The sequence below is a fragment of the Pteropus medius genome, unplaced genomic scaffold (genome assembly GCF_902729225.1).
Source record: "Pteropus medius unplaced genomic scaffold, Ma_sr-lr_union100, whole genome shotgun sequence".
In the NCBI taxonomy this organism is placed as follows: Eukaryota; Metazoa; Chordata; class Mammalia; order Chiroptera; family Pteropodidae; genus Pteropus; species Pteropus medius.
In genome coordinates, this window is record NW_024353908.1 from 2,996,327 (window position 1) to 3,022,632 (window position 26,306).

Consider the following 26,306-nt stretch of genomic DNA (forward strand, 5'->3'; position numbering starts at 1 on the left):
TGGCAGTAGCAGGATGAGTCACTGTTTGGACTGCTATAGGTGTCTGAGACTTTTTTTTGCCAGCATTCAGCTGTCTAGTGCCTGCTGGCTGCCTAATGGCCCATGTTTGGAAATAGCATTGCTAAACTTTGACAGCTGACATAAGGACTGTGGAGCTCCCACTTGCATAGGCCATGGAAATTATATTTAATGCAACTTGAACAAGAGGAGGGTGGGTTATTGCTTTCCCATGTGAAATGAGCAACATGATATTCCCATCATCTGGATGGTTTTAGGTTGTGATGAAATGCATGACCACTGAACCAAAGGAAAATCATACAAGTCTGGGACATGAGCAAAGAAACCACACATGTGCCTCCATTACATCTTAGGAAAGTCTTAAAGAAACAGGTGTTAATCTTAACCGTCTCACTTAAGGTTGCTGAGATAGTAGGTGTGAAGTTTAGCTTACAGTATGAAACTGATATTAATGAGAAACAGGCAGGAGAGGGGGCAGGTTAAGCTGAAAATTACCAAGGTATCAAATAGCGAATCAACAGCTGAGAGGCAACTAGGATCCAAGAGTCTAGAATCATCATCCAGCTATTTCCTCATAATAAAAGATTTGTTCCAGACAAGGAGATGTAGCCAAGCCTCAAACACACCACTGAGAAACATTTGCAGGCAAGCTGGAAGAAGTTGGCTTGGAAAAGGTGCCCTGAGACAAATGAAACTAATTTACTTGTACAAAAGATTCAGGGACCAGGGGAACTTGGACGTCAAATGCTACCTTCCTTCCAAAAACTTTGAGTACAATCAACATACTGCTCCATTATTCACTGCTTTGCTGAATAATGGCAGCCTTGCTCCAGATTTGTTTTGCCAGGAAGAAATTTGAAGATATGGGTGGAGCACTTTGGGTAGTTCTCCAATTTGATTACTTAGGAGAGTGCTTACTAGAAGCACAGCCTCCTGGCTCAGCTAAGCCCAGATGCAGAGTTACCAGATTCTACTTATTTCAGGGATCACAGGAAAGACAGTAGATATGTCCTAAGTATCTCCCTAAATTGTCCATTCTCTTCATCCTCCTTTTGCTATGTGACAAAGCCATCATCTTCCCTCACCTTGATAAGTGTGATAGGCCCCCTTTAAGTGAAAAAGATGAGTAAAGTACCATAAGATACTTTGAGATAAAAAAGAGGCTATGTTCACATAACTTTTAATACAGTATGTTTTTATAATTGTTCTATTTCATTATTGTTGTTAATCTCTTACTGTGCTGAATTTACAAATTAAACTTTATCATAGGTATATATGTATAGGAAAAAATATAATATATACAGTAGTTCCCTTTTATTCATGAGAGGAACATTCTAAGACCCACAGTGGATACCCGAAACCTTGAATAGTACTGAACCCTATATATACTAAGTTTTTTCCTATATATGCATGCCTTTTCACTTAGAAGAATCACTTTATAGTTCCTCCTTGGCATATCCAAATTGCCAGCATCACTACTCTTACACTTTGGAGCCATTATTGAGTAAAATAGAGGTTTCTTGAACACAAGTACTTCGATACCCCTACAACCAATCTGATAACTAAGATGGCTACTAAGTGGCTAATGGGTGTGTAACGTATACAGTGTGGATATGTTGGAAAAAAGGATGATTCGCGTCCTGAGCAGAACTGAGTGGGATAGCAAGAGAGTTCATCATGCTACTCAGAATGGCTTGTAATTTAAAACTTATGAACTGTTTACTTTTGGAATTTTCCATTTAATATTTTCAGACCTTGGTTGACTGTAGTTAACTGAAACCAGAGATAAGGGGGGACTATTGCAGTGAATGAAATAGACCAAGATGCCTGCCCTTACAGAAGTTACATTCTACAAGTGGTAGGGGAAAGACAAAGAAAGAAATAACAGTTGAAGAAAATAGTAACTAAGTAACTTACATAGAAAGTTATCCAGTGATAAGCACTATAAAGGAAATATATAGTTGAGCAGGAAGAGATACAGAAGTGGCTGCTGGATTGATACATATATAGTGCAAAACAACGAGAGGCCTAAGAAGGTGAGATCTGCAGAGGGAATTAAGGATGCTGTAGAATGTAGAGGCTGGACATGCCTCTTCTAGTGACCACACCAAAATTATAACAAAACTACAGAGCAACCAGTATGCAGAGTCGCCAGAGGTCTGGCTGAACAGAAGCCCTACAACTAGGTCACCTTAAAATGGTAGGAATGAAGACACGAAATGGCCCAGTCCCACAACCGCATGTGGTGATCAAGAACCAGGAGGGCTATCTTGGCTGCAGAGCCCCATCTCCCACCTGAGGTGAGAGGGGTCACAGCCGAACACTGGGCTCCCTAGCCCAGGGTTCCAGTGCCGGGAAGAGAAGACCCCACAATCTCTGGCTGTGAAAACCAGCAGAGGTTGTGGCTGAGATAGAGGGCTGTGGGAAGCAGAGACCTTCCTCTTAAAGGGTCCACACCTGATCTTTTTCACCTACAGACTTGCTTGCTCTGAGCTCTAGCACTGAGGCAGGTGCTCGAGGGGTGCCAGGGACATATAAGGAGACACTTAGCTATTGGGCTTTAGGGCAAGGGCTAGAAGGGTGGCTGACTCTGCACAGAGGTGCAGGCAGAAGCCACTGTTCTTTTGTTGAGCCCTCCCTGCTCCCAGCCTGCAGACACAGGCACCATCAACCTGGATAACACAGGTCACTCCACCCAGGGGATTCCCTGAGACTCCACCTCTCCAAACTTGAGGGCCCACCCAAGCCTCCTCCAGTGATTTATTCCATACAAATGGGCTGTCTCAGCTACTTTTATGAACTTTCATAAAATCTCTCAAAGGCTCACAAAACCCATAGAAGCAGCATCTGGCCTCGGCATACCCTGTACCTCTTGCTGAGCAGCCCCCAAGCCCCGCACCAGTGAGAGCCAGCCTTGCTTATTGACTTGCCTCCCCGAGGCACCTGTAAGCTCAGCACAGGTGGCAGCCATATGTGGATTGCTTGGTGACGCTTACTAGGTGGCCCCAGAGGTGCATAGGCTGAGGCTGAATGTGGCCTGCAGCTGGAACCCTCCCAGGTCTGTGCCAAGGGGCCCCACAGCACGCATACTACATAAAGCCACTCTACTAAGACTTGGGGACTTAGGAGCCCTACATAATACATAGAGATAGATACAGAAAGGCAGTCAAAATGGGGAGACAAAAAATCATGTCTCATGTGAAAGAACAGAACAAAGCTCCAGAAAAAGAATTCACCAAAATAGAGAAGCAATATACCAGATACAGAGTTCGAAACACTGGTTATTAGGATGCTCAAGGAACTCAGGGGAAGAGCAGACGAATTCAGTGAAAACTTTAACAAAGAGATAAAAAGCATAAAAATGGAGATGGAAAACATAATAGAAAGCCAATCGGAAATGAAGAATATAATATCCAAGATGAAGAGTACATCAGAGAGAATCAACTGAGTGGATGAAATGGAGGATGGAATTAGTGACATAAAGGATGGGTTAGCAGAGGACACTCAGTCAGAACGGCAACAAGAAAAAAAGAATACAAAAAAATGAAGATAGTTTAAGAAGCCTCTCTCTCCTGGGCAGAAGTGCCGGTGGTATCCATTGTTTCTCTGTTGAGCCCTCCCGACTCCCAGTGTGCAGATGCAATGCTGCCATAGCTGAAAGGTCATCAGACTGAATAACAAAGGTTACTCCACCCAGAGGATTCCCTGAAACTCGGCCTCCCCCAACTCGAGGGCCCACCCAAGCCACATCCAGATGTGTCCTCGGTGAGTCAGGTGCTCCTTGCTGAGAAGCGCCAAGACTCACACTGGTGACAGCTGGCCTTGGTTTCTTGTGTGGTTTCGTGAGGCAACTATAAGCACAGCATGTGTGGATTGCGGGCTGGGGCTAAACTTGGCCTGCAGCTGAACCCCTCTCAGGACTATGCCACTGGACACCTGCTACACAAAGCTAAACTAATAAGACCAGGAGACTTAGGAACTTTGCTTAGTACATAGAAACAGACATAGAAAGGTCAGCCAAAATGGGAAGACAAAGAAGCAGAAACCACATGAGAGAATAGAACAGAGATCCAGGAATAAAGGAGTCAAGCAATCTAACAGATGCAGAGTTCAAAACACTGGTTATAAAGGTGCTCGGTAAACTTAGGGGAAGTGTAGATGAATTCAGTGAGAACTTTAACAGATAAAAAAGGCAACCAGTCAGAAATGAAGAACACATTATCAGAGATGAAGAGTATATTAGAAGGAATCAACACAGTGGATAAAGAAGAGGATCAAACTACTGATATAGAGGATGGGGAAGCCAAGGTCACTCATTTAGAATGGCAAGAAAAAAGAAGCCAAGACTATAACAATAATTTAAGGAGCCTATGGGACACTATTAAATGTAAAAATATCTGTGTCATAGAGGTACCTGAAGGAAAATAAGAAGTTGAAGAGCTATTTAAAGAAATAATGATGGAAAATTTCCCTCACATGGTGAAGGAAATAGACATAAAACCCCAGGAAGCTCAGAGAGTCCAAACAAAGAGGAGCTCAAAGAGGTCCACACCAAGACACATCACAATTAAAATGCCAAAGGTTAAATACAAAGAAAGAATATTGAAAGCAGCAAGGGAAAAACAGATAGTTATCTATAGGAGAACACCCATAAGACTGGCAGCTGATTTCTCAAAAGAAATTGTGCAAGACAGAAGGGCTTGGCACAAAATATTTGATGTGATGAAAATCCAGGATCTACAACCAAGAATACTTTATCCAGCAAAGCTATTTTTTAGAGATGAAGGACAGATAAAGAGCTTCCTAGACAAAAATAAGCTAAAAGAACTAATCACCACCAAGCCAGTATTACAGGAATTGTTAGAGGGACTCCTTTAAGAAGAAAAAAACATGAATCAAACACGAATAAAGAATGGTAATGACTACATTCTTATCAACAAGTACCTCAAATGGAAAAGAATTAAGTACTCTAACCAAAAGACAAAATGGCTGAATGGATAAGAAAACAAGGCCCCTACATATGCTGCAGACAAGAGATCACTTCAGATTAAAGGACACACACAGACTAAAAAGAAGGGGACAGAAAAAGATGTTGCCTTGATAGAATTAGAGGGTATTGCGTTGAATAAAATGGGTCAGATAGAGAAAGGCAAATATCGCATGATTTCACATACATGTGAAATCTAAAGAACAAAGTAAACAACAACAACAAAAGCAGAAATAAATTCATATATATAGAGGGAAAAAAAGCCTCTGGGACAACATCAATCATAACAACACTTGCATCGTAGAGCTAGCAGAAGGAGAAGAAAGAGAACAAGGAATTGAAAATCTATTCGAAGAAAAAATGATGGAAAACTTCCCTAACCTAGTTTGGAAATAGATAAACAACCCCAAGAAGTTCAGGAAATCCCAAGCAAGATGAACCCGAAGAGGCCCACACCAAGACACATCAGAATTAAAATACCAAAGGTTAAATTCAAAGAGAGAATCTCAAAAGCACCAAGAGAAAAACAATTAGTCACATACAAGGGAATGCCCATAAGACTGTCAGTTTATTTCTTAACAGAAACTTTACAGGACAGAAAAGATTGGCAGGAAATATGAAAACCCAGGATCTACAACCAAGATTACTTTACCCATCTATGTTATCATTTAGAATCAAAGGGCAGATCAAGAGCTTTCCAAACAAGAAAAATCTAAAGGAGTTCATCACCAAGCCAGTATTACATGAAATATTGGAGAGGCTTCTTTAAGAAGAAAAATATATGTATCAAAAGCCTAAATAAAAAATGGCAATAACTACATATCTATCAACAAGTACTTCAAATGAAAAAGAATTAAATGCTCCAATCAAAAGATAGGGTGGCTGAATGGATAAGAAAACTAGACCCTTACATATGCTGCCTACAAGAAACTCACTTCAGATTGAAAGATACACACAGACTAAAAGTAAGGGGATGGAAAAAGATATTTCATGATGGACCTAGAGGGTAGTGTGCTGAATAGAGTAAATCAGATAGAGGATGACAAATGCCATATAATTGTACATATATGTGGAATCTAAATAAGAAAATAAACAAACCAAAAAGCAGAAACAAACTCATAGATAGAGAATATTTTGAGGGTTACCAGATGAGAAGGGCCAATGAAAAGAAGGAAGGGATTAAGGAGTACAAGTTGGTAGTTACAAAATAGTCATAGAGAAAGTATTATAGCATAAGGAATATAGTCAGTAATATTGTAACAACTATGTAGTGTCAGAAGGGCACCAGATTTATTGGGGTGATCACTTTGTGAGTTATATAGATGTCTAATCACTATGTTGTACACCTCAAACTAATATAGTATTGTATGGCAACTATAACTGAAATATAAAAAATTATTAATAAAAAAGTTAAGCAAATGAATTTAATTGTGTATCAAGTTGGAGTTATCAACTTGAACAGAAAAGAATTTTTTAATGACTTTAAAATATTAAAATTTAATGTAGAATTCTTAGTGGGATATGTCTTAAGGAAAAAAGAACTACAAATACATCATATTATTAGTAACAGTCTTGGTATTGTTATTTTAGAACTGTTAAAAACAAATCAACAGGCCCAATATGGACTTATCACATATGCTAAGCTCATGTCACCAAATCAAGACTTAATTTCAGTTTCAGCTATCCTAGAAATGGAATCTTAAACTAAGCAACCAGGAATCCTGGTCAGTACTAAGTAATAATCTGCCTGGGAGCCCCCTATCATCCTCTAAAGCAGCGGTCCTCAACCTTTTTGACAACAGGGACTAGTGCTCCTATGAAAACCTAATGCTTGATGATCTAAGGTGGAGCTGAGGCCATGATGCTAGCACTGAGGAGTGGGTGCAAATACAGATGACGCTTCACTTGCTTGCCCACCATTTACCTCCTGCTGTGTGGCATGGTTCCTAATAGGCCACCAGCCAGTACCTGTCCATAGCCCAGGGGTTGGGGACCCCTGCCCTAAAGGAAAGTGACCTTGCCACAACCATTCCACTTTTTTTGCCTAGTATAACTTCCTTGTTCCAGCTCCCTTCTGCCTATAAAAGTATTTCATTTCCTTAGAGTTACTTTCTATTGGAAGCTGCCTGATTCATGAATCATTGAATAAGGCCGATAAGATCTTTAAAATGTAAAAAGAAAGGGAGAGAAAGGAAGGGAGGGAGGGAGAGAGGGAGGGAAGGAGAAGAAAAGAAGGAAGGAAGGAAGAAGGAAGGAAGGAAGGAAGGAAGGAAGGAAGGAAGGAAGAAGAAAAAGAAGAAAGAAAGAGAAAGAAAGAAAGAAAGAAAGAAAGAAAGAAAGAAAGAAAGAAAGAAAGAAAGAAAGAAAGAAAAAAGATCTGAAGACAACTTGAAGAAGGTGAAGAAGTGAGACACATGTTCTGGGTGAGGAACATCCCAGGTAGAGGAAACAGTCAGAGCACAGGTGCTAAATCAGGAGCATGCTCAGTGAATTTGAGGATGTCTTCCTCTTCGGGACTCAGATGTCTGTTCTCTTCCTCAGCTTCATGGGTGGGTTTTCATACTCACTATTAAGCCAACTCCCAATTAACTTATGTAAAGGAGCTGGAAAAGATATCACACAGATAATGCTAAAATCAGTCAAAAGACTAGCCAATATGCTACGAAAAAGTTTTACTGCAAAAATATTTACTGAAATCATTTACTTAAAAATATGCTCAATATTTGGGCACATAGGCATCATCCAAAGGTACTAAAACAATAAATGAAATAGCTTTGGGCACATAGGCATCATTCGAAGGTATTAAAACAATAAATGAAATAGCTATCTTAAATATGACCATTACCCCATCCCAAAACAGAACAACTCTGCCTAGTTCAGCTTTACATAGTGGGCTTCAATGTGAATAAAAAGTTTAACTTTAGTAATTAGGGAAATACAAATTCAAACAATAAGGAGATTCCATTTTATTTTCAGACTGGCAAAAATTAAAGAATAAAAGTTGGACCAATCGATGAGTTTCGAAGTGGATATGGAAGTGGGAAACAGTTCAGGCACTATAAGTTGGTCCAAACACTTTGGAGAGCCATTAGCAACATCGAGCTGGAGTGAAGATGTATACATACTCCTTCGATACTACAATTCTACACCTACATATATAAACTGAAGAAACTCTTGCACATTTGCACAAGACCCCTGCAAGAATGTTCACAGCACCTCTGTTTATCATAGCAAAAAATTGGAAATAACTTTGCTGTCCACCTACAGGAGCATCATGAGTATATTTGATATATTTAAGTGAAATACTACATAGCAGTGAAAATGAACAAACCAAAATATCACATATCAACATAAGATCAAGAGAAAAAAAGAAATCTATAGAAGGATAGCAATGTAGCCACATCATTTAGATGAAACTTAAAACAAGCAAAATAGCACTGGATATTGTTCACAGATATGTGAAGGAAAAGTAAACATGCATATGGGTGATAAACCTCAAATACAATATAGTGTTTATCTCTGTGAACTTGTTTTTATTTCTTAAGAAGAATGCAGGGTACAGAGAAATTCATTACATTATCTTTATTTTTTTTGTTTGTGTGCCTAAACTATTTGTCACACTCCTTTTTCCTAATTAAAAAAAAAAAAAAAGCTTGCACTCTTCTGCTACACAGCAGAATTCTTCTCTTTGCAGGATTCAATGAATTGGGAATGCACGGTACAAAAAGCAGGTGTGAAGGGCTATAGTCTTTCTTGGTGATTAGTGACAGACACTAAAATAAATGATAGAATAGAAGAGTTTGGAGAAACATGGCGGAGAGACATCCCAGATCTCTCCCCTTGAAATAACAATAAATGATTTCTAAAACTCAACAAAAAACACCCAAACTGCATACCAGTACATCTGAGTGTGGGATCTGAGCATAAGAGCTACCACAGGTCAGAACCCTGGGTGTTGGGCGGTGGACTGGGAGAAATAAAGAAGCGGTCTCTCGCAGCCATCGGAGCTCCCTGTAGGAGGATGGGGAGGGGAGTAGGTGCAGCTCTGCCTAGAAGTGGTGTGAGCTTCACTGAGCTAGAGGCAGGGCCCAGTCAAGAGGGCAGAAAGCAGAGATGCAGGATGGCAGAGAAACAACAGTTGATTTTTAAGAGCTGCAGTTGCAAAACCGAGGCTGAGCCACAACCCCCAACCCCCAACTAAGAGGGCTTCTCTCCCCATAGCCTCTGAAACTCAACACCGCAGAGCCCCAGTGGAATCTGAGCAAATGCTACTGAAACTGTTGCTAACACTGACAGGGACTGATCTGAGGATAGCGAGCATGATTAAATATCTACCAAAAAAAAAAGGTGTGGTACATAAACCTAAAAGCTACAAATGAAGAGGACAAACAAACAGAGTCTCATGGACATGGGCAATGGACTAGCAGTTAACAAAGGGGAGGTAGGCAGGGGGAGAGGAAAAAAATTAAAAAATAAAATCTTAAAAATAAATAAATAAATAAATAAAATACCCAAAAAAACAAAACAAAACAAAAAAAAGAGGCATTATTAAAGCTTTATATACAGCAGGGATCCAAGAGGCTTAGATGCCACCTACTAGAAAACAAAGAGAAAGTACCTTATTTGCAACAGGATAAAGAGAGACCTTTATATAATAAATCTTTCTGGAAAAAAAAAAAAGCAAAATACACTTCCATTAATGCCCAGGTGGAGAAATAGTCCATTAAAACCCAAGAACAATGAAGGTGACAAGGCATATCAGAAAGACAGAGAAAAATCTCTAGAAAATAAGCTTACAGACATAGAAATATGCAACTTAAATGACAGAGAATTCAGGATGGTACTTCTGAAAAAAACTCAGTGAGATCCAAAACAAGTTATAGCAACAATTTCAGGAACTGAAAAAAACTAGATGAGCAGAATGAATTATTTAGCAAGGAGATTACAACCCTCAAAAACAACAGAATTTATCTAGAGATAAAAACCCACTGCAAGAGTTGAAAAATGAAATAGTAAGCTTGGGAAATAAAGTCGACCAAATAGAGGAAAGGATCAGTGATATCGAAGACAGAAATCTAGAAAGAAATCAGAAAGAAGAAGAGAGAAACCAAAGAATGAAAAATAATGAAAGAGAAATACAAGAACTAGCTGACACCATCAGGAGAGGAAACATAAGAATAATGGGCATACTCAAAGGTGAGGAAAAGGAGCAGGGACTAGAAAGTATTTTCAGACAAATAGTGGACGAGAATTTCTCTAATCTAAGGAATGAACTAGAGCCTGGAATTCAAGAAGTCAACAGAATACCTAATTATCTCAATCCCGAAAGGCCTTCATCAAGACACATTCTATTAAAATTATCAAAAAACAATGACAAAGACAGAATTCTCAGGGTAGCCAGGGAGAAGAAAACCCATTAGATTACCCTCAGACTTCTCAGCACAAACTTTACAAGCCAGAAAGGAGTGGAATAAAATATTCAAACTATTAAGTGAAAGAAATTACCAGCCTAGAATAATGTATCCAGCTAAGCTCTCCTTCAGATATAAAAGAGAAATTAAGACCTTTCCAGATATACAAAAATTGAGGGAATTCTCCACTATGAGAACTGCACTACAGGAAATACTGAAAGGGGTCAGTTCACCTAAAAAAAAAAAAATGACAAAAAAAAATAAAAAGAAAGAAAGAAAAACCATAATTAGGAGTGAGTATCAGGCAAATAGAAGCCAAGGAATGCAATTCTTACTAAGAACAGGGCATTATAAGATTAAACAATAAGAAAAGAATTGCTATAGCAAGATAGTAATGAACATTCAACACACATAGGGAGAAATTGAGACAACGATGACTGAAAAAGAGAGGATTCAAAGATCCACATTCACAGAGGAATGGAATTAAGACACACGCAGAAGAAAATGGGTGACTGTGTATATATATAACTATCCTTTACATATTCGTAATGGTAACCACATACTAAATATTCAAAACTGAAGTATATAACATAAAAGAAGGACCAGAGAGAAAACTCACAAAAACCAACCAAATAAAAGAAAACAGAAACACAAAGAAAAGACAGCAATAGAAACAGAGGTACCAGAAAGCAAAAGGTAAAACGGCTATTAGAAGACCTCATATTTCAATCATCACCCTAAATGTAAATGGATTGAACTCAACAATAAAAAGGCACAGAGTTGGAGAATGGATCAAAAAACAAAACCCAACCATATGCTGCCTCCAAGAGATACATCTCAATTCCAAAGACAAATAGAGACTCAAAGTGAAAGGGTGGAAAATGATATTTCAAGCAAATGGCATTCAGAGATCAGCGGGAGTCGCGGTACTAATATCAGATGAAATAGACTTCAAAATAAAAAAAGGTAAAGAAAGATACTGAGGGACACTTCATAATGATAAAAGGAACCATGCACCAAGAAGACATAACACTTATTAATATCTATGCTCCCAATCAGGCAGCCCCGAAATATGTAAAGCAATTACTAACAGAACTAAAGGGAGAAACACACCAAAACACTATCATAGTAGGGGATCTAAATACCTCACTGTCGGATATGGACTGATCATCCAAACAGAAAATCAGTTAGGAAATAATGTCCTTAAATGACACATTAAATCAACTGGACATAACTGACATTTACAGAGCCTTCCATTCTTAAACAGCTGCTTATACATTCTTGTCTAGTGCACATGGAACATTCTCAAGGATCAACCACATACTGGGACACAAAGAGAGCCTCAACAAATATAAGAGGGTTGAAATCATACTGACCACATTCTCTGATCATAATGCTTTGAAACTAGAGATCAACTGCAAAAAGAAATTAGGAAGAACCACAAATGCATGGAGATTAAACAACATGCTACTGAAGAATAACTGGGTCAGCAAAGAAATAAAAAGAGAGATCGAGAGATACATGGAAACGAATGATAATGATAGTAAAACATATCAAAACTTTTGGGATGCGGCAAAAGTGGTCATAAGCGAAAAGTTCATATCATTACAGGCCTATCTCCAAAAATAAGAATGAGCCCAAATAAACTATCTAAAGCTTCATCTAAAAAAGCTAGAAAAGGAAGAACAAACGAAGCTTAAAGTCAACAGAAGGAAAGAAATCATCAAAATTAAAGCAGAAATAAATGAAATTGAAACAAAAACAAAAAAATAAAAATAAAAAAAATAAATGTAGCAAAGAGTTGGTTCTTTGAGAAGGTTCATAAAATTGACAAACCCCTGGCTAGACTCACTAAAGAAAAAAGAGAAAGGATACAAATAAGCAAAAGCAGGGATGAAAGAGGGGAAATTATGACAGACACTGCAGAAATACAAAGGATCATACAAGAATACTATGATAAGGTATATAACACCAAATTTAATTACCTAGAAGAAACAGACCAGTGCTTAGAAAGATACAACTTTCCTAGACTGAATCAAGAAAACTGGAAAATCTAAATAGAACGATCAGCAATATGGAAATTCAAACAATCATCAAAAACCTACCAAAAAGTAAAAGTCCAGGAACTGATGGCTTCACCAGTGAATTCTACCTAACATTCAAAGAAGATTTAATACCTATTCTCCTCAAACTCTGCCCAAAAATCAAAGAAAAGGCAATACTTCCCAACTCATTTCATAAGGGCAATATTACTCTGATACCAAAACCTGATAAAAATAACACAAAAAAGAAAACTACGGACCAATATATCTCATGAACACAGATGCAAAAACTCTAAATAAGATTCTAGGAAACCGAATACAGCAACATACTCAAAAGAGTATACGCCACAATCAAGTGGGCTTCGTCCCAGAGGCACAGGGAAGGTTCAACATATGCAAATCGATTAATATGACACACCACATAAACAAATTAAAAAATAAGAAGCAGATGATCATATCAATAGATGCAGAAAAAGCCTTCGACAAGATACAGCATCCACTTATGATAAAAACACTTAACAATATCAGTATAGAAGAAAAATACCTTACCATAATAAAGTCCATCTATGACAAACCCTCAGCCAACATTATACTTCATGGTGAAAAACTAAAGATCAGGAACAAGGCAAGGCTGTCCACTATCGCCACTGTTATTCAATACAACATTGGAGGTCCTAGCAAGTGCAATCCGACAAGAGAAAGATATTAAAGGCATCCAAATAGGAAACGAAGAAGTCAAACTGTCACTATTTGCAGATGACATGATTCTCTATATGAAAACCCTGAAGACTCCACAAGAACACTACTAGAAACAATAAGCAAATATAGTAAAGTTTCTGGATACAAAATCAAGGTTCAAAAATCCATAGCATTCCTATACTGTAATAATGAAGTGTCAGAAAAAGAAGTGGAAAAAATAATTCCTTTTGCAATTGCAACAGAAAGAATAAAATATCTAGAAATAAATTTAATAAAACATGTGAAGGACCTATATAATGAAAACTACAAGACCCTATTAAAAGAAATCGAAGAAGATACAAAGAAATGGAAAGATATTCCATTTTGAATTGGAGAGTTCTTGGATGGGAACAATCAACATAGTTAAAATGACCATATTCCCTAAAGCATTATACAGATTTAATGCAATCCCCATCAAAATCCCATCGACATTTTTTAAAGAAATAGAACAAAAACTCATCAGATTTGTATGGAAGCACAAAAGACTCCGAATTGCCAAGGCCATCCTGAGAAAAAAGAATAAGGCCAGAAGCATCACTCTGCCCATCTTCAAATTATAACACAAAGTGACAGTAATCAAAATGTCAAGGTATTGGCAGAAAACTCGACACATGGACCAGTGGAACAGAATCGAGCATCCAGAAGTAAACCCATATTTATAAGGACAAATAATTTTCGACAAAAAAGCCAAAAACATACAGTGGAGAAAGAAAACCTCTTCATAAGTGCTGGGAAAACTGGAAAGCCACCTGCAAAAGAATGAAACGACTGTTGTCTATCACCACACACCAAAATTAACTCAAAATGGATTAAGGACTTGAATGTAAGACCTGAGACCATAAAATGCATAGAAGAAAACATAGGAACGAAACTCAAGCACCTTGGACTTAAAGAGGATTTTATGAATCTGACCTCAAAAGCAAGGGAAGTAAAAGCTAAAATAAACGAATGGGACTACATCAAACTAAAAAGTGTCTGCTCCACAAAAGAAATCATCGACAAGGTAAAGAGAGAACCATCTGAATGGGAAAATATATTTGCAAGTAACACCTCCAATAAGGGCCTAATATCCAAAATATACAAAACGTATACAACTCAATAACAACAACAACAAATGATCCAATCAAAAAATGGGCAGAGGACCTGAACAGACACTTCTCCCTTAGAGGACATACAAATGGCCAACAAATATTTGAAAAGATGCTCAACATCGCTAGCTATTAGGGAAATGCAAATCAAAACCACAATGAGATACCATATCACACCTGTTAGAATAGCTATAATCAATAGGACAAGTAACAACAAATGTTGGGGAGGATGTGGAGAAAAAGAAATCCTCATACACTGCTGGTGGGTCTGCAAATTGGTACAGTCTACAAATTGGTGAAAAACAGTATGGAGGTTCCTCAAAAAACTAAGAATTAATCTACCATATGATCTAGCAATCCCTCTATTGGGTATTTACCCCAAAGACTTCAAAATCCATATCCAAAAAGATATTTGCACACCGATGTTCATAGCAGCGTTATTCACAGTGACCAGGACATGGACGCCACCGAAGTGTCCTACGATAGATGATTGGCTAAAGAAGCTGTGTTACATATGTACAATGGAATATTACTCAGCCATAAGAAGAGATGAAATACTGCCATTTGTGACAACATGGATAGATCTCGAGGTAATCATGCTAAGCAAAATAAGCCAGACAGGAAAAGTTGAAAATCACATGATATCACTTATATGTGGGATATAAACCTAAAAGTAACAAATGAACAGGACAGTGTCTTAGGCACATGGACAATAGACTAGTGGTTACCAGAGGGTAGGGGGGATGGAAGAGTAGATGGGGTAAAGGAGATCAAATATGTGGTGACAGAAAGAAATCTAACTATGGGGGGTGAACACACAGTGTAAATATATATATGCCTTATTATTAAAGTGTACAGCTGAAAGTTATTGGATTTCGTTAACTAATGTCACCATAAAATAATTAATTAATTGCTTGATTAATTATAAATAAAATAGATGATAGATGATAGATGATAGATGATAGATAGATAGATAGAGAAATAGAGATAGATAGATGGCTCTCCTAGTGGCGGTTCAAGTATCAATGGTTGGCATTTAATCAGACCTTTGCTACCCTGACTCTATTACTCCTCACATTACATTGAAAATCTCAGGCTCCCAGTAATAAGCATTTGTGTCGTTAAGGTTAGATCTAAAATTAAGTGCTGTAATCAAGTTTAAGGTTGCTCAAATGGTGCGACTTTCACCAACTCCTACCAATGGCACACTCAGCACTTCTCAAATGTCACTTGAGACTCTGTGGGGATCAAGGGAATTCCAAGCTATGAACCTAGTACTTCTTAACCCCTCGAATTATGGGTCTGGGTGTGGGAATGGGTGTGGGAGTTGTAATAGTACTCTCATAGTTAACTATGTTCTTATTTATACTTTATAAACGGGGACTGAAGTAGATATTTGCAGTCCAGGATTTTTAAAGGCCTCTTGCTTAAGGCTGAAGCTAATAATGGTAACCATCTCAGCCACCACACTGGTAGGGCCTGAATGGGAGTCAACTGAACACAGTAGAAAGCAGGACCAAAAGGTAGTGGGTCAGAGCTCTGGGGGCATTACTTGAGCACCTGGATCCAGGTGCACCTAACCCTAAACTTGAACAGTTCACTTATTAAGCCAATAAATTCTCCTTTGCTTAAGTCAGTTTGAAACAAACTTACAAGTTAGCAATCAAAAGAGGATCCTAACAAGGGTCTTAAAAATGTTTCCAATCACCCTTGACATATTCTGCCTCTCATATTCTCAATTTGAGCCATCTTTTGAAATACTCATTGAATCCATTCCTTCCCTGTTGCTCACTGCTAGGACCCTGATTCAAATCCTCAACATTCTCCCACTTTTGTAGCTAGAAGAGATACCAGATATCATCTAGTGTAGGTGATCCCCTACTTGGCTGCAGTCCATAGAGTTTCTGATTCAGTGGGTCCTGAGTGAGGCCCTAGAGTTTGAATATCAACACACTTGTACTACAGCCACCATAGTTTAGCTTCTGCTAGGAACTAATTATCTGAACTGACCCCTCACCTCTCTTCTCTCTCCCAAACTCTTCACCATGCCCTCAGGAACACCCACTCTATCCCCAGCCTTCACTCAGAGCATTCTCCTTGCCTCTTGCTTTAATGAAAATATGGCTGCCATGTGAGGACACTGCCTCCCTAGCGGACCTCCCAGGTGGAGGCTGTTTTTCTTTTTCTGCCCCAGGAGCCTCAGAGCAGCAGATGGGGCTGGTGTCCTCCTTGCTCTTCACTCACTGCCTTTTCTTTCTTTTTATCTGAGACACCCAGTACTGTGCTCATACCCTGGACCTTTACACAAATTATCCTCCACCTAAAACATTCTTTCCCTAGCTTTTCACATAGCCACCTCCTTCTCTATCTTTAGGGAAAAAAAAGATCACAATAAAATACATAATGTACACTTTCAATTAAAAATGTAAATATTGCACTAAATGTATATGGGTCAATATATTTTTCTTTTGCATTATTTCCTTAGATTACATTCCCAGAAATGAAATTACTAGGTTAATAGCTATTATTCTTATCAAGAATGTAGTAGTTTTGACAGTTTCTCAAATTTACCTGAGTTTTCAGAGAACACAAGACCATTAGAAGAAAAACAAAAAAACGAAATCACTACCCCACCCACCTCTAAGTTTCTTAGATGACATAACTATGCAGCTGATATGTGAAATAAAATGAAACAGGCTTGCATACTCCTCCACATTTTATATGTTCCAAAGGGAGTGGAGCATAGGTTGTAGTTATAATTTAGAAACTGCATTAAATAATAGTGAATCTCATAATAAGAAAGTTATTCCATTTTCAGTTCTTTTTCAACAATAACAGAAAGAAAGTCTCAGCTTGATGCTACTATGTCTTGAAAGCCCCTTCTTATGTTGCTTTGTCCTCTCTCTTTCAACTCAAAAGACACAAAGCTTAAGATATAGAACCTTCAGCAGGCAAGAGGTCCATGCTAGAAATGAAGAACACTTTAATTTTCTTAGTGTTCAATTTGACAAATACCTTTTATGTTATTGCTGATCTTTTATGGCAGTGATATAAAATTTCTCCACTTAGAATGTGGAGAAATTAGGACCCTTAAACATTGCTGTTGGGATTGCAAAATGAGGCAGCCACTCTGGAAAACAGTTCGGCAGTTCCTCAAAAGGTTTAAATACAGAACTACCATGCGACCTAGCAATTCCACTCCTAGGTATATACCTAAGAGAAATGAAAACATATGTCCACACAAAAAGTTGTATACAAATTGTTCATTATTCACAATAGACCAAAAGTCCAATCCAAATGCCCATCAACTGATGAATGAATAAACAATGGTATATCCATACAATAGAATATTATTTGGTAATAAAAAGGAATAAAGTAGTGATACATGCTACAACATGGATGAACTTTTAAAATAGTGAACTGCGAACCTTGTTAAAATGCTAAAGATCACATATTTTATGATTCCATGAATATGAAAAGCCCAGAATAGGAAAATCCACAGAGACATAAAGCAGATTAGTGGTCGCCAGGGGCTGAGGGAAGGGGCAAAGGGGAGGGACTGCTTAAGGGTAACAGGGTTTCTTCCTAGGCATGATGAAAATATTCTGAAATTAGTTAGAGGTGATGGTTGCATAACTGTGAATAATCAAAAAGCCACTGCACTGCACACCTTAAAGGGTATTTGAATTATATGGGAATAAAGCTGTTACTAAATAAATAAGTTTATAACAAGAACAGAATTTGAAAAATTTTTGGACCAAGAATTTATTGTTATTTTTGAGTATATTTTTTACTTTGCAAAAGTAATACCTACACATTATGGAATTGCATAAACATAGCATTACACATAGAGATACATTATATATGTATTAATACATGCATATTGTCAAAAATTTAGATAATAGAGGAACAAGAAAAAGAAAATAATTATATCATTCAAGGAATCAGCATTGACAATATTCTGGCATGTATCCTACCATTCTTTGTTGTTATTCTTGCTGTTCTTGTTGTTATAAGAGCACTTAATTTGAGATCTACCCTTAACAAATTTTAAGTGTACGACACAGTATTGTTGACTATAGGTACAATGTTGTATAGGAGATCTCTAGAACTTACTCTGCTTAAATGAAACTTTATGCTCATTGATTAGAAACTCTGAAAGGAATATAATTTTTTCAATTACAGTTAAAATTCAATATTATTTTATATTAGATTCGGGTATATAGTATAGTGGTTAGACATTTATATAACTTATGAAATAATCACCCTGATATATCTAGTCCCCATCTGACATCATATAGTAATTATAATATTATTAACTACATCCCTATGCTGTACTTCGCATCCCCATGAATGTTTTATCACTATCAATTTGAACTTCTTAAACCCTTCACCTTTTTCATCCAGCTGCCTAACTTCCCTACCATCTGACAACCATCAGTCAGTTCTCTGTATTTTTGAGTATGTTTCAGTTTTGTTTTGTTTATTTTGTCTTAAGATTCCACATGTAAGTAAAACTGTATGGTATTTATCTTTCTCTGCCTGAATTATTTCACTTAGCATAATATCCTCTAGGTCCATCTAGGTTGTTGCAAATGGTAAGATTTCATTTTTTTATGAATAATATTCCATTGTATATATGTACCCCCTCTTCTATATCCAATTGCCTATAGATGAACACTTAGTCACTCCCATATCTTGGTTATTACACATAATGCTGCAATGAACATTGGGGTGCATATACCTTTTTGAATTAGTGTTTTGGAGTTCCTCAGATAAATACCCAGAAGTGGAATTACTGGGTCATAACATAGTTCTATTTTTAATTTTTTGAGGAACTGCCATACAGTTTTCCATACTGGCTGCACCAAATTGTAATCCCACCAATAGTGTACAAGGGTTCCCTTTTCTCCACATTTGCCAACACTTGTTTGTTGATTTATTGATGATAGCCATTCTGACAGGTGTGAGGTGGTATCTCATTGTAGTTTTAATTTGTATATCTCTGATTAGTGATGTTGAGTATCTTTTCATATGTCTATTGGCCATCAGTATGTCTTCTTTGCAGAAATGTCTATTCAGGTCTCTGCGCATTATTTAATTGGACTGTGTTTTTGGTGTTGAGTTGTATGAGCTCTTTATACGTTTTTGATATTAACCCCTTATTGGATATATCACTGGCAAATGTTTCTCCCATTCAGTGGGCTGTCCTTTCATTTTGATGGTTTCCCTCTGTACTAAAACTTTTTAACTTGAGGTAGTCCCATTAGTTTATTTTTTATTTTGTTTCCCTTGCCTGAGGAGATATATCAGAAAAAAATATTACGAATTACCCTGATAAATCCAGTACCCATCTGACATCATACATAGTTAGACGCAATGTCAGAGCGTGTACTGCCTATGTTTTCTTCTAGGAGTTTTATGATTTAGGGTTTTACATTTAAGTCTTTAATCTATTTTGAATTTATTCTTATATCTGGTATAAGAAGGTGGTCTAGTTTCATTTTTTTGCATGTATCTGTATGGTTTTTTCAACATTTATTGAATAGATTTTAAATTCTAATTTTATATTCTTGCCTCCTTTGTCATAAATTAATTGATCATATAGGCGTGGGTTTATGTCTGGGCTCTCTACACTGTTCCATTGATCTGTGTGTCTGTTTTTATGCCAGTACCATGCTGCTTTGTTTACTATAGGCTTGTAGTACAGTTTTATCTCAGGTAGCATAATACCTCCAAATTTTTCTTTTTTCTCAGGATTGCTATGTCTATTTGAGGTCTTTTATGGTACCATAAAATTTTAGGATTATTTGTTCTAGTTCTGTAAAAAAATGCCATTGGTGTTTTGAGAGAGATTGCACCAAATCTATAGATTGCTCTGGGTAGTAAGAACATTTTAACAATGTTATTTCATCCTATCCATGAGCATAGTATATGCTTGTATTTAATTGTAGCTTCTTCAATTTCTTTCCTCAATGTCTTACAATTTTCTGAGTACAAGTCTTCTACCTCCTTAAATTTATTCCTAGGTATTTTTTTGATGCAATAGTAAATGGGATTGTTTTCTTAATTCCTCTGACAGTTCGTTATTGGTACATAAAAATGCAAAAAATTTCCGAACATTAACTTTGTATCCTATGACTTTATTGAATTCATTTTTTAGTTCTAATAGTTTTTTTTTTTTTTTGGTAGAATCTTTAGCATCCTCTCTATATAGTATCATGTCGTCTGTACTGTTTTATTTCTTCCTTTCCAATTTGAATGCCTTTGTTTCTTTTTCTTATCCAATTGCTGTGGCTAGGACTTCCAATACTATGATGAATAAGAGTGGTGAAAGTGGGCATTCTCCTTGTCTTGTTCCTGATCATAAGGAAAATGCTTTTAGCTTTTGCCCACTGAGTATGAGGTTAGCTGTGAGTTTGTCATATATAGCCTTTATTATGTAGAAGTATGTTCCCTCTATTCCCACTTCACTAAGAGTTTTTATCATAAATGAATGCTAGATTTTGTCAAATGCTTTTTCTATATCTATTGATATATATAATATATAGATATGTAATTTTTATCTTTCATTTTTTGTGTTGTATCATGTCGATTTATGGATATTGAACTAATCTTTCATCCCAGAAATACATCCTGCTTTATCATGATGTATGATATTTTTAATATATTGCTGAATTCAGTTTGCTAATATTTTGCTGAGAAGTTTTGCATTTATGTTTAGGGATATCAGCCTATTCTTCTCTTTCTTTCCCTCCCTCCCTCCCTACCTTCCTTCCTTCTTTCTTTCACATCTTTTCTAGTTTGGAATCAGGGTAATGATGGCCTTGTAAAATCAGCTTGGGAGCCTTTTCTCCTTTTGAATTTTTTAGAATAGTTTGAGAAGGATAGGTGTTAATTCTTCTTCAAAAGTACGGTAAAATTCACTTGTGAAGCCATCTTGTCTAGGACTTTGTTGGGAGTTTTTTCATTACTGATTCAAATTTGTTAGTAGTGATTAGTCAGTTCAGATTCTTCTGTTTCTTCTTGATTCAGTCTTGGAAAATTGTGTTTCTAGGAATTTATCCATTTTTTTTTCCAGATTGTCCAATTTGTTGGCATATAATTGTTTATAGTGTTTTCTCATAATTCTTTGTATTTCTGTAGTGTGACTTGTCAATTCTCTTTTATTTCTTTTTATTTAGGTTCTCTCTCTTTTTTTTCTTGATTGTCTGGATAAAGGTTTATCAATTTTATCTTCTCAAAGAACCAGCTCTTGGTTTCATTGATCTTTTGTATTAATTTTTTAGACTCTATTTTATTTCCTCTCTTATTTTATAATTTCCTTCCTCCTGCTCACATTGGGCTTTGTTTGTTGTTCTTTTTCCAGCTCCTTTATGTGTTAAGTTAGAATGTTTATTTGAGATTTTTCTTGTTTTTTTCTTTTTCTTTTTTTTTTTGAGGTAGTCCTATATTGCTATGAATTTCCCTCCTACAACTGCTTTTCCTGTGTCCCATAGATTTGTGGGATGTTGTGTTTTCATTTTCATTTGTCTTAAGGTATCTGTTGATTGTTTCCTTCATCTCATTGTTAACCCATTAATTGTTTAGTGGCATGTTATTTAGCCTGTATGTGTTCGTATTTTTCTAAAGTTTCTTCTTGTACTTGATTTCTAGTTTCATACCATTGTAGTTGAAGAGGAAGCTTGATATAATTTCAATCTTCTCAAATTTATTAAGACTTGTTTTCTGGCCTAACATGTAGTCTATCCTGGAAAATATTCCATACGTGCTTGAAAAAAATGTATATTCTGCTGTTTTGGGGCTGAAATGCTCTAAAAATATCAATTAAATCCATCTGGTTTAATGTGTCATTTAAGTCTCCTGTTTCTTTGTTGATTTTCTGTCTGGAAGATCTGTCCATTGATGGTGATGAAGTGCTAAAGTCCTCTACTATGATTGTATTACTGTTGATCTCTCCCTTTATGTCTGTCATGATTTGCTTTATATATTTAGGTATTCTTATGTTGGGTGCCTAAATGTTTACAAAGGTCATATCTTCTTGTTGGATTGATCCCTTTAACATTTCTTGTAGCACCAGTTTGGTGGTGATAAACTCCTTTAGCCTTTTCTTATCTGGGAAGCTCTTTATCTGTTCTTCAATTTTAAATAATAACCTTGTTGGGTAGCATAGTCTTGGTTGTAGGTATTTATTTTTCACCACTTTGAATATTTCACGCCAATCCCTTTTGGCCTGCAAAGTTTCTGTTGAGAAATCGGCTGACAGTCTTATGGCAGTTCCCATGTAGGTAAGTAACTGCTTTTAAGATTCTCTTGCTGCTTTTAAGATTCCCTGTCTTTAACCTTTGGCATTTTAATGATGATGTGTCTTGGTGTGGGCCTCTTTGGTTCACATTGCTTGGAGCTCTCTGCACTTCCTGGACTTCTATCTCTATTACCTTAGGAAAGTTTTCAGTCATTATTTCTTCAAATAGGTTTTCAATCCCTTGCTCTCTCTCCTTCTCATACACAATGATCTGAAGATTGTTATGCTTGATGTTGTCCCAGAGGTACCTTAAACTATCTTCATTTTTTTAAATGTATTTATTTATTTATTTTTTGCTGTTCTGATTGGGTGTTTTCTGCTATCTTGTCTTCCAAATTGCTGATCAATGCTCTACTTCACCTAATTTGCTGTTATTCTTTTTGGTGGATTCTTCAATTATTGTATTCTTCATTTCTGATTAGTTCTTTTTTATGGTTTTATGTCTTTTTTTATGCTATCTCTGTTGAAGTTCTAAGTTCCTCAAGCATCCTTATTACCAGTGTTTTGAACTCTGCCTGTGGTAGATTGTTTCCTTCCATTTTGTTTAGTTCTTTTTCTGGAGTTTTGTCCTAGTCTTTCATTTGGGACATGCTTCTTTGTTTCCTCATTTTGGCTGCCTCTTCATGTTTGCTTCTATGTGTTGGGTAGATCTGCTATATCTCCAAGTCTTGGCAGTGTGGCCTTTATGTAGTAGGTGTCCTATTGGGCCTAGTGGCGTAATCTCCCTATTTGTCTGAACTGGGTGTTCCAGGAGTGTTTCTGTATTGGTTGTGTATGCTCTCCTGTTGTAGTTCAGCCTTGATTGCTGTTAGCATGTCAGTGGGTGACATTCAGTCTTACTGGTTATGAAGACTGGCCATGACCACAGCCTACGAGGTGGTGTGTGGGGGCTGAACACATGGAGTGGGGTTTCCCCAAGTGGGCTCTGGTGCCTGCTGACATCACCCTCTGGATGTGCTGCTTGTGGGGATAATTGGGTGATGCTCTGTTGTGGTCTGAAGCCAGTCACTGGGTTTGCTGATTCTGGTGCCTCTTGGGAGCAGCTGTGGTGCAGACCAAAGTCAGCTGCTGCCTATGCCTGGCCTGGGGCCAGCTGGTAGTAGCTACAAAGCGACCCGTGGTTGGTAGCAGCCTGTGCTGGACCTGGAGTCACATGGGAGAGGTCACGCTGTGAACCAAGGTTGGCTGCCACTATTACCAGTCCCAGGGCAGTTCAGCAAAAGGCCCAGGGCACCCTGAGGCCTGCTGCTGCCTGCTGACTGCCCACAGATCTCAGCCACTGAAAGCGCTTTGGGCGGTACACAAGTTAGGTGAGGCTGGGGTCACCTACACAAGTTAGGACTCAGGGGTCACCAGGATGTGACAAGTGGTGTTTATGAGGTTAATGTGGATTCAGATTTGGTGCTGATGCTTAGTTTAGGACCCTCAGCAAAAGGCTCAGAATACCCTGAGGTCCGGCACCACCCTCCTAAGGCTCGCAGACCCCAAGAGTTCCCCAAGAAAGACTGGAGTAAAAGCCAAAGCCAGCTGCCTGCCTCCAAAAGGTGCTCAGGTGGTGCATGAATTGGGTGGGACAGCATTCTAGGGAGCCACCAGGGTGGAGCAAGCAAAGTTCACCAGGCCAATGAAGATTCAGATTTGGCCACGTGGGGGGAGCACTCAACACAGGGACAATGACGGCTGCGCTTCCAATCCCTGTCCTGAAATCACATAACTCAGTTTCCCCCTGTATGTCTCTGATACCTTCTGAGCTGCCAACCCTCAGCTGAACTCAGAGTGTGTTCTTGAGAGTGAGTGACTCTGTTCATGGGCCCTTTAAGAGGGAGCCTGGGTTTCCAGCAGCCCTCTGTCTAAAGCAGATAGAATGAATCCCCACTGATTTTCATAGCTAGATGTTGTGGGGGCCTCCCCTTCCTGGTACTGGTGCTACAGGCTGGAGAACTCAGTGTGGGGCTGGGACTCCTCACTACTCAGGGGACACCTCTGTAGCTGAGACATCCCTCTCGATTCTCAACTGCCACATATAGGGGTGGGGGCCAGCCTATTTTGCAACTTTGCCCCTCCTACCTCCAACCATAGTCTCCATGTGGCTTCTTCTTTATAGCCTTAGTTATAAGACTTCTGTTCAGCTAGTCTTCAGATGGTTCTCCAGGTTAATTGTTCTATAATTTAGTTGTAATTTTTATGCGGTCATGGAAGGAGGTGAGCACAACGTTGTCCTACTCTGCCACCTTGAACAGAACTCCGAAAAAATTTTTCAAGTTAGGAATGGTAGTGTAGCCATATTATAAGAATGTTGATGCTGATGTGAAAATGAATCACATTTGGTAAACACTGCCCCAATTGTCCTGGCTCAAGCTCATCCCGTGCACAAGTGAAAAATAATATTCAGAATAACAGAGGCTCGAGAGAGAAGCAGCCTCACCACCTCCACACTGCCCTGGGCAAGGCTTCTCCTTAATTGCTTAAAAGTCTCAAGAGTGTGACTTAATTAAACTTCAGTTTCTAGAGAGTATAAATAATGAAATAAGGCATTTATATGTAGTGCTATTTACTTTGTAGCCTATTATGGCAAAACACACTGAATTATTAAAGCGATTAATTGGTTCTACCCTGACCCTCTTTTCTGCCATCTCCTGCTACCTCTCTTATCAGTGCTTCACCTAAACTGACAAGTTAAATGAACTCAGGTAAACCTGATGCTGTGTACAGGCAGGCGGTGTAAGCTCAACAGAAACTGCAGTTCTTTAACCCTTTTCCAGTTTGGAAAAAAAAAAAAAAAAGCACAGCTTGCTGCCAGTGTTAATTTAACATCATGCATAGGAATGACATTGTCAGCAATCAAGAATTACTATATTTTGTAAATGGAAATGCCACTACTAAAAACAGAATGCTATAAATAGAATGATGTCATTTGTTTCCAAAGACTATTGATATACTAGAGCAATGCAAAAATAATAATAAAAGCGAGATATTTTGTGCCAAACTTTAGGGGTAAAGTAATCCGTGAGTTATCTCGGGGTAAATGCTATAGCCGCAAACACTGCCAGCGAGTATTCTCAGGGCAAACAGGAAACGGGTTAAAATACAGCACAAGACAGTGCTGTTAGTAACTAGTTGTAATAGGGAAGGAAATGCAGAAATATTTGGGAAAAGATGGTAGAAGATTAATTTTAAGAAGTTGAATATGTTCACCTTGGGGGAAGAATAGATTAGCAGACTCCCCCTCTTGAGTGGAATCTTTTATAAGATGAAATCAGCTATTTGAACAAATGAGGCCAGAGTGGCAGTTTAGGAAGCAGAAACACCTTGATACAGCCCCTAGAAGGAGACTCTAGTGATAAGTAATAATATTATGGGCAAGGAGAGGCACTAATAAAATTCCCTGCAAACCACGGGTTTGGTAACACATTAATCCCCTGACAAAAAAAAAATTTCCCCATTGAAGCTGTGAGAGTAGAACCTTCACTTAGAAACCCAAACATTATGCTAAAGGCTATGTAAACAGTTAAATCACTTTTAATGACTGATGGTTAGAATTAAATCAAGTATTAGTCTTTCAAGATAGAAAAATCTGACATTTGCCCTAAAGTCACGGTATTATATGAATGGTGTCAACGTAGTGACAAAAACCTGCCGAGGAGGAGGGTCGCTTAATACCATTATTTGATAAGTGCAATTATGAATATATATTTTTTAGATCATGATATTTGAAAC

General features: G+C 37.8%; 1 protein-coding gene across 2 annotated transcripts in view; it reads right to left on the bottom strand.

Annotated features, from left to right (window-relative positions):
* Positions 1-26,306, bottom strand: part of GXYLT2 (glucoside xylosyltransferase 2) — a 102,766-nt gene that overhangs the window by 65,476 nt on the left and 10,984 nt on the right. The gene's annotated exons all lie outside the window — the stretch shown is intronic.